The sequence below is a fragment of the Nannospalax galili genome, unplaced genomic scaffold (genome assembly GCF_000622305.1).
Source record: "Nannospalax galili isolate Female #2095 unplaced genomic scaffold, S.galili_v1.0 scaffold304, whole genome shotgun sequence".
Lineage (NCBI taxonomy): Eukaryota > Metazoa > Chordata > Mammalia > Rodentia > Spalacidae > Nannospalax > Nannospalax galili.
Window position 1 is genome coordinate 883,015 of NW_008352325.1, and position 9,338 is coordinate 892,352.

At 41.2% G+C, this 9,338-nt stretch overlaps 1 protein-coding gene across 4 annotated transcripts in view; it reads left to right on the plus strand.

Annotated features, from left to right (window-relative positions):
• Positions 1-1,812: 1,812 nt before the first annotated feature.
• Fignl1 (fidgetin like 1) overlaps positions 1,813-9,338 on the plus strand; it is a 15,239-nt gene continuing 7,713 nt past the window's right edge. The window contains exons 1-2 of one of the 4 annotated variants that reach the window (XM_029554169.1): positions 1,813-2,016; positions 4,835-4,952. The gene's annotated coding sequence lies outside the window, so the exon portion shown is untranslated. Of the gene's footprint in view, positions 2,017-3,134; positions 3,219-4,834; positions 4,953-9,338 lie in introns of those variants that run through there. The other 3 variants (XM_029554168.1, XM_017802264.2, XM_008849273.3) reach the window with 3 other exon arrangements.

Here is a 9,338-nt window from a genome sequence, read left to right on the forward strand (position 1 = left end):
GCAGGGCTCAAACTAGGAGTATAGAACGGCGAGGCGGGGGGATGGAAGGGTGAATGTGGCTTAGGGAGTCCCCTTGTGTGTTGTATTTTTTTAAATAATGTGTATGTGTGTCTGTGTGTGGGTCCATGCACATGTGCAGGTGCCTGTGGAGACCAGAGGCATTGCATTCCCAAGGCTAGAGTTAGTTAACAGGAGGTTGTGAGCCGCCTGACATGGGTGCTGGAAACAAAAGTTGGGACCTGTGGAAGAGCAGTAAGTGCTCTTAACCACTGAGGCATCTCTCCAGTTCCCCCATATGTTCGTTTTTTTGTTTTGTTTTGCTTTGAGATAGGGTCTCCTTACCCTGGCTGGTCTGGCGCTCACAGTGTAGACCAGGCTGGTCTTGATCTCACAGAGATCTGCCTGCCTCTGCCTCCCAAGTGTTGGGACTAAAGGCGTGCACCACCATACCAAGCTTTCCCCTCCCCCCGACCGTATATTCTTTATTAACATTTTAATATTAATACTAGTCTGATAAAAACTTTTTACTAGGGCCCCTTGGGCTCTGTTGCTCCCAGCAAATAGGTCTGTAAGTAACTGCATTGTGTGTGTGTGTGGGGGGGGGTTCTGGAATGTATATATAATGTATATATATTATACACTGTCTCACCAAGGGGACAGTTATTTCTCTCATATCTTTAACATGTCTTCACAGAGATCCATGTTTATGCTTCAGCTTTGTGAAGGGAAATTTTCCTGTCCAGGTGACTGACCAGCATGGTTAGATGAACTGTTAATGGAAAAGTATAATAGTATATCTTTGTTATCTTTTGAGCAGTTTAGAATGTCTTATTTCCACCCAGGTCAGGAGACATGACTCAGATCCCGTTCTTCAGAACAAAAGTTATGAAACAGATTAGTTTAAAAAGAAAAAAAAATCTACAAAATAGTCATGCTTTACCAGGAAGAAGTTATTGGCTCTTAATGGGCTTCAACACAGTTCTGGTACCTCAACTTTCTTCCCTTCCACGTAGTACTTTAAGTCTTAACAGCAACTGGAATTCTGAGACTTTCTCCCTCCTTTCACACGGTATTTCAAATTTTAAGGCGAACAACTGTGATATTTTCCTTTTCTTAAAGGTTAAGTGTGGGGCCCGGCGTGGTGGCACACTCCTTTAATCCCAGCAGAGGCTGGTGGATCTCTGTGAGTTCAAGGCCAGCCTGGTGTATATAGCGAGTTCCAAGCCAGCTGGGACTACAGGGAGACCCAGTCTCAAAAAGCAAAAAAAAAAAAAAAAAAAAAAAAAAAAAAAAAAAAAAGTTAAGCGTGATATCAGGAAAATCGGAGGTGGATCCCAAACTGCTTAGGAGGAGAACGGTCCATTGATGACTTCCAAGGCTGCCAATGTCCGTCAGGCTATCTAACTGTTATTAGTAAAATCAGGGATGCAGTTCTTGGCGGGTCTCTGCCACCCGCTAGCTACAGTTTTGGTAATCTCAGTTTAAGTCTGTGCTGACTGTGGCCCTTATCAAAGCCCCTCCTAGCACGTCCACGGCGCTCTCACCGCCTCCCTGTCCTTATTTCGCAGCACCTAGCCCCCCGTAAAGAACAGAATAAGCCTGAAGTGAAACGGAAGTCAGCTGATGTCCCAGGCGAAGGCCTCCCCGCAGCCCGACTGCAGTCTCGTTTGCAGAACGGGTCAGCGATTCCACATCTGTCTGGGCGGCGACCCCCAAGGCCTTTCGCCCCGCTCCCCTTCGCAGCGCGCCCACCTCCGTGCGCATGCGCGGCGCGGGCCAAGCGCGTCACGGCTCGCAGGCGCAGTCTGGAGAGCGCGCGTTTCGGAGGCTGTCAGTGGGCTAGGGCCGGAGCTCTGGCCCGGAGGCCTGCGTTTTGTGTTCCTTGGGTTGAAGGAGAGGGTGTTTATAGAAGGTAGCTTTGGGAAGCCCAGGGTGAGGCCTGAGGAACGGCTGCGGTGGGCGTGACCGTGTACTTACTACTGGATCTCTGTGGTGCTTTCGGCTGTGCAAGTACAGGTGAGTATCCTGGATACGAAAATCCGAAACGCTCCAAGGTCCTCTCGATCCCCAATATAACATCACAAGGGAAAATTCCACACCGGGAACTTTCCTGCTCAGAATTATTTAAAATGCTATGTAAAATTAACCTTCACACTGTGTGTCTAAAGTGTGCTTGAGGCATAAATGGATTTCGTGTTTAGAATCCCCTCCCCAACATACGATATTAAATATCTGCTAATGTTTGGAAATCAGGCAGGCTTCTGGCCTAGAGCATTTGAGATGAGGATACTCCAATCGCTCGTGAACTCTGGCCAAGCACACTCACTGGCCTGAGGGGACCTTCCAAGGCGGCCGCTGTGAGGGTGAGGAACAGTCCGAAATCTCTTATCCGGTATTTCTAAGTTCTGAAAACTTTCAAAATCATTGATGAATTGCAAAAGCCTATCAGCTAAATAATGCGAACCTACCCCTTTTACAGGTGAAAACAGACGTAGATTAGAGATCTACCTAAAGTCCCTGCTGGCAAATAATACATCCAGGGTCTAGGGTTGGTGAGGCGATTCAATTGGATAAAAGTGCTTTCCACTAAGCCTGAGGATGAGTAGGTCTTTGGGACCTCCAGGTGGAAGGAGAGAATCGACTCACAGAAGTTGTCCTCTGACCTCCACATATGCTCCATCCCCCCTCCTGAGTAAATACAATTTTTTAAAAAGGAAAAAAAATGTTCTTTTTCTGTTCTTTTAGACAGGGCCCCAGCTGGCCTGGAACTCCTAATGTAGATCAGGCTGGCCTCTTCATCTCACAGAGGAGATCCTCCTGCCTCTGCCTCCAGACTGCTGGGATTAAAGCATGTACCAGATCTTGTGCTCTAAACGCTTATGCTATTTTGTCACCAGTAAAAAAGTTCTGTAAAGGTCTAATGTAATATCTGGTATATGGTAGGGACGATACCAGTTTTTAATAGTTATTTTAGTAGATACCATGTCTAGGTACTGAGAGAATCTAAATGTAATGGAAAATAGTTCCAACTGTCCAGTCCAGTAACCTTCTTTTCCTTTTTTCCCTTTTCTTTCTTTCTTTCTTTTTTTTTTTTTTTTTTTTTTTTTTTTTTTGACAGTTTTAGCCTTTGCTAGCCTGGAACTCACTATATAGACCAGGCTAGCCCTTCAACTCACAGAGATCTGTCTACCTCTCCCTCTTAAATATTGGGATTAAAGGTATGTGCCACCACTCTTGGCTATGAGCATATTTTATTAAAGCTTTTTTTTGTGTGTGTGTGTTCTTGTGTGTCTGTGTTTGTGTGTGTGAGTGCAGATGCCCTCAGAGGCCAGAGGTGACAGGTCCCCTACAGCTGGAGTTAGGGACAGTTGTGAGCCGCCTGATTCAGATACTGGGAATCAAACTCTGGTCTTCTGGAAGAGCAGCAAGAACTCTTAACTGCTGAGCCATCTCTCCAGCCTCTACCAGTAGCACTGTTAATCAGAAAATTTCAAAAACAAAGTAGATGGAAATGCAGCCCTTAGGCCAATGTTACTTAAGCATAGTTTGTAGATTTTATCAAGACCTCAAAGCTAAATTGACTTGGAAATGGTAGACAAGTCAGTACCTTGAACAGTGGTGACAAATAGCTTTTGGTTGCCTGTCTCCACAGTCGTTGGATACCTGATTGAGTAGAAGGGAAGAGGTAAAACTTCAGAGGTGAATATTGAATAAAAAGATGGTGCTGCGAGGGAGTACTTTTTTTGGGAAGAGTGACTAGGACTGGCGCTTGCGATTGACAACTGGAATGAAAGGTGATGATTGTAGAATTGTGAAACTTGGTGATAGGTTTCGAAGTCAGTGCTCTGCTTCTCATTTCCAGTATTGCTAGTGGAGATGAAAATAAGGTTAAAAAAGTTAAATGGAAGAAAGCAGAAAGAGCTGCTTATCTGCTTTTCAATTACAGTCGCCCTAGATGTTACACTGCCTTTTTTAAATAAAGATTTATGAACACCTACCTATAATGTGATTCTTTCCAAGACATTGTAGGAAAAAAATGTTTTATTTTATTATTTTTATTTTATGTGTATGTGTGTATTGCCTGCATGTAGGCAAGTGGACCTGTGTCATGCAATGTCCTCAGAGGACAGAAGAGGCTGTCAAGAGCCCCTGGAACTGGAGTTACAGACAGTTGTTTGCTGTGTGGGTGCTGGGATTTGAACCCGGGTCTTCTGCAAGCACAGTCAGTGTTCTTAACCTATGAGCCACCTCTCCAGTCCCAATAAAATAAAAAGTTATTTTAAGCCTAGCTCTTGCACAAAAAGTTGTTGGCTGTTAAGCTGTGCTTCAGATAGATTGGAAAGTAAATATAAAGTGTATTTTGTTTTACTTTATTGTAATATTTCTTAGGAAACTAAAAGGTTTTTATAAAAATCTTGTGAGTATGCAGGTAAATTCTACTGTTTTAAAAGACATGTTTTTGCATTTATTTCTTTCGTTGGGGAGGTGGCATGCATGCATGCCATTATGTGCATGTAGAGGTCAAAAGACCACTTTCAGGAGTTGGTTCTCTTCCACCATGTGTCTCCCAGGGATTGAACTCAGGTTGTCAGGCGAGGTATTTTTTTTTTTAAATGATTCTTAACAGTGTTAAGGGGCTTATGAAAATTATTTTTATGGGAAATCTAAAGTATCTTTACTAGCAGACTGACATCATCACAGTTCATGTATCTTAGGTTTGAAATTTTAGCACTTTGTGGGAAATTTCGAAGATTTTTGTGGCATCCTGTTTTATTCATGGACAAATCATTAAAAACATTAAATCCATCACAGTTCATGTTTATGATCCCTGCAGCTCAATTGGTGATTATAGTTGCATGGAGGATTGTTGAGAACGTGGTGCTGTGCACAGTACCTCAGAAGGAACTTTGGGCCTGACTTCTGATCACTCACAATCAGCAGTGTGATCTCTAGTAAGTTCCTTAACCATCCCAGCCTTAGTTTCTACATTTGTACAATAGGAATAACAGTAGTTTTCAAATTACTTTCATCACCTGATTTAATTCTACCTTGGTTTGTTAACAGATAATTAATAGAAATTGTGAAAGTCTTGCTTACGATAATCTAATTTTTCTTAGAAAGCAGTCTAAAGGCCTGGAGCTCCTGGTTTGTTTTGTGTGTCATTAGTTCGATTGTTCTTTTGTTGTGGTCGTTACTTTTATTTTCTGCGTATGAGTGTATTGCCTGCATGTGTGCAAGTGCACCTATGTTGTGCAATGCCCACAGAGGTCAGAAGAGGGCGTCAGATCCCCGGGAACTAGAGTTACAGACTGTGGCCATGTGGGTGCTGGGAATTGAACCCAGGTCCTCTGTAAGTGCAGCCAGTGCTCTTAACTGCTGAGCCACATTTCCAGCCCCTCATTGTTCTTCCATTAATTATATTTTTATTTTTGATTAATTACATAGGTTAGCACACTAAGTATTGGCTTTTGTCATGGCCCCTTCATGGAAGTGTCATTATACTTGGTTCTCATTCCTTCTCTGCTGCTGCTTCCCTTCCTTCCCCCATTTAGCCTCTTGCAGCTTTTCTTTTATGTGAATTCCATTACCCTATTTCCCACCTCCCTAAAGATCTCTCTTCCTCCCCCCTCACCGTCCCCTCTCTAGTTCTATGACCTACAAAACCTGTGTAAATACATACATATAAATAATTTTAAATCTAGGTTCTGCATATGAGAGAGAACAAGGTATTTGTCTTTCTGAGTTTGACTTATTATGCTTAATATATGATTTCCAGTAAATTCATTTTCTTGCAAATGTCAGGATTTCATTTTTCTTTTTGGTTACATAAAATTCCATTGTGTGGTTGTATTTTTCTTTACCCTGTTGCTGGACATCAGGTTGGTTCTGTTTCTGGCTCTTGTGACTAGTACAGCTGCAAACATGGATGTGCAAGCATCTCTGATATGCTGACTTGGAATCCTTTTCCTATACTCAGGAGTAATGTAACTAGATCATACAGTACTATTTTCAGTTCTCTTGAGAAATAACTGTTGATTTCCACAGTGGCTGTACAAGTTTATGTTCCTACAGGCAGTAAGGAGGGGTTTCTTTCTCCCTGCTTCCTTGTCAGCTGTTGTTATCATTTGTTTTGTTGATAGCTGTTTGGACTGGGGGGAGATGAAATCTCAAAGCAGTTTTAATTTGCATTTCCCTGATGGCCAAGAATGTTGGACACTTTTGCAAGTATTTATTGGCTATTTGTATTTCTTTTGAGAATTGTCTATTCAGCTTATTAGCTCGTTTATTGATTATATGATTGGTGGGGGTTGAGTTTTTGTAGTTCTTTATATAGCCTGGATATATGCTTTTTGAAGATTTATTATTTTTATTTCTGTGAGTGCTAACAGAAGAGGTTGTCAGGTCTTCTGGAACTGGAGTTACAGGTGGTTGTGAGCATGCCGGCATGGGTGCTGGGAACCTATCTCTGGACCCCTAAAGGAGCAGCAAGCTCTCTTAACCTCCGAGCCTCCACTCCAGCTCCTCTGTCCTGGATACTAGTCACCTGTCTGATGCATAGTTGGCAAAGGTTCTTTTTTCCTTCTTTGTTCTGTATCTGTGTCTTCACTGTGCTGATTGTTTCCTTTGCTGTACAGAAGCTTCTTAACTTCATGTAATCTCCTTGTCAATTCCTGGGATTATCTCCTTTGCTGTTAAGAGTCCTGTTCAGAAGAATCCTTACCTAGGCTTCTCTCTTGTTTTATGGATGTTTTCCTCCAGCAGTTTTAAAGTTTCAGGTTTTACATTAAGATATTAGTTAATTTTTGGCAAGGTGACAGATATAACTCTAGTTTTATTCTACTTGTCGAAGCCCAGTTTACCCAGAACCATTTGTTAAAGAATCTATGTTTTCCTCAGTGTTTGTTTTTGGCACCTTTGTCAAAAATTAGATGGCTGTAGCTATGTGGATTTATTTCCGAGTTCTTTATTCCATTGGCCTATCAGTTTGTTTTTGTGCCAATACCATGCTGTTTTTGTTACTGTGGCTCTGCAGCATAATTTGGGATTGATTATTATGATTTCTCCAGCAATTGCTGTTCTGCTAAGGATTGCTTCAGCTAATTGGGATCTTTTGTACCTCCAGTGAATTTCATGAGCTTTTTAGTTCTATGACGAATGGTGTTAGAATTTTGATGGAGATTTCATTGAATCCAGAGATTACTTTTGGTAATATAGCTGTTTTTATATTGTTCTGCCTATATGTGAGCATGAGGGGGTATGTCTTCAATTTTTTTCTTTTTCTTGAAGTTTTCATTGTAGAGCTCTTTCACCTCTGGGCTAGGGAAATAGCCCAGTATTGGTAAAGTGCTTAGCAAGACAGGAGACTTGAGTTTGAGCCTCAGAACCCACATTAAAAAGCTGGGCATGGTGACAAGCACTTGTAGTCCTCATGCTAGGGAAGCAGAGACAGGCTGGCCTGGCTTGCTTGATGAACTCCTAGCCAGTGACAGACTCTGTCTCAAACAAGGTGGACAGTGCATGAGGAGTGGTGCCTGAGGTTTTTTTGGTCTCCTCACACAGCATGTGCAGCCCTCCCTCTAATACATCAACACACATGAAAATCTAAACACAAAAGAGATCTTTCACTTCTTTGTGTAGGTTTATTCTTTTTTTAAAAAAATAATTTATTTAATAACCACATACTTAGAAGAAGCATTTCATTACAACAGCATTGACATATTCAATAACATTTTCCTGAGCTAAGATGCATCTCTTTCAAAATTGGCTATAAATTTTTAGGTTTACAGTTGAATTATTACAGTTATACAATATTGTACTCAGTATAAACCCTATAAGACATAAAATTAAATGAGGTTTTAACCTTTAAAAAAGATCTCCATTTCATTATTAAAATACATACAGAAAAACTCATTTTTAATGCAAATAACACTTAAATGCTTGCAGATGCATCTCTAATCTCTGTATATCTGATTATTATTAGTCGCAGTCGGTAGCTTTCTGAGATCCTTGGCACCGGAGCATGGATATAAAGTCATCTGGTAGGTTTCAATGGTAATGTTTTTCACATCTACTAATTATTAAGGAGAAAATTTTTATGCTTTGAAGAATTACTATTTTTTTATCATTTCTTAAAAATTTTTTAATAACTACATGATTAGAAGAAGCATTTCACTACAGCTTTAACATATTCAGTAACACACTCCAGAGCAAGAGTACATCTCAGCTCTTTCAAAAGTGGCTATAAAATTTTTAGGTTCGCTGTTGAATTAATAGTTATACAATACTGAACACAGTATAAGCCCTTTAAGACATAAAATTGGATGAGTTTTTAACCTTTATAAAAGATCTCCACTTCATTTTAGAATATATTGTTCCTTGCAGACAGACTCATTATTTTTGCTACTAACACTGAGCTGTTGGCACTTGTATCTCTAATCTGTATGTATCTGATTATTACTAGTCATAATTGGTTTCACTTGGATCCTTGTCACCTGTGTATGTCTATAAAGTCATCAGGTAAATTTTGAAAAGTCAGAATGTACTAACTCCATTTTGACTAGCTTCTTCAGACAAACCCAGGCATGTTGTAAAATTCCAGTTGCTCCCCCCCCCCCCCCCCCGCCCTGGGAAGCTATAGATTAAGCAAGCAAGCCCTGGACATGTAAAAGCCTTATAAGGTATAAACAGAAACTTCTGGCCCTAAAATGATAACAGTCAGCAAGCACATTCCAATGCCCTGAAGACAGCCTGGTCTAATCAGAACTTCCCCCGTACTCAGGATATGGGGCCATCCAATCATTTTAAAAGATGCTTGGTGCGTGCAGGTTTCTGTGGAGTTCCCCAATAAAAGCCCCTTCCTGCTATTGTTTGGGGCCAGACTCCATCTTTGGCTCGTGAAGTCTGTGCCCAGCTAGCCGCCATTTGGTTGCTTTTGCTCTAAATTCCTGAATAAACCTTTTTCTACAATCTTCTTGGTATCTGTGGGAATTATTCTTGATACTCGGACCCTAACAGATTTCAGTGGTAATGTCTATCACCTCTACTAATTAGCATGACATAAATTTCCATCCTTCCTCCTCAAATTTAATACATTTTAAAAAAAATTTGTTGATTTTGTGTGTGTATGCATCACACAGAACATCCCAAACCATCTTATTCAACTATACACCCACTTCCCAGATGGCACCCTCCCATCCTACCCCCACTAGACCCCTTATACTCTGATATCCCTGCTACTGTCTGCTGTGTTGTCAGCACTCCCAGCCATTCCCCACTACTTGCCCTTCTGGTGAATCTAGTCAGCCTATCTAGAGGTCTTTGTTTTAGGAAGGTCAGCT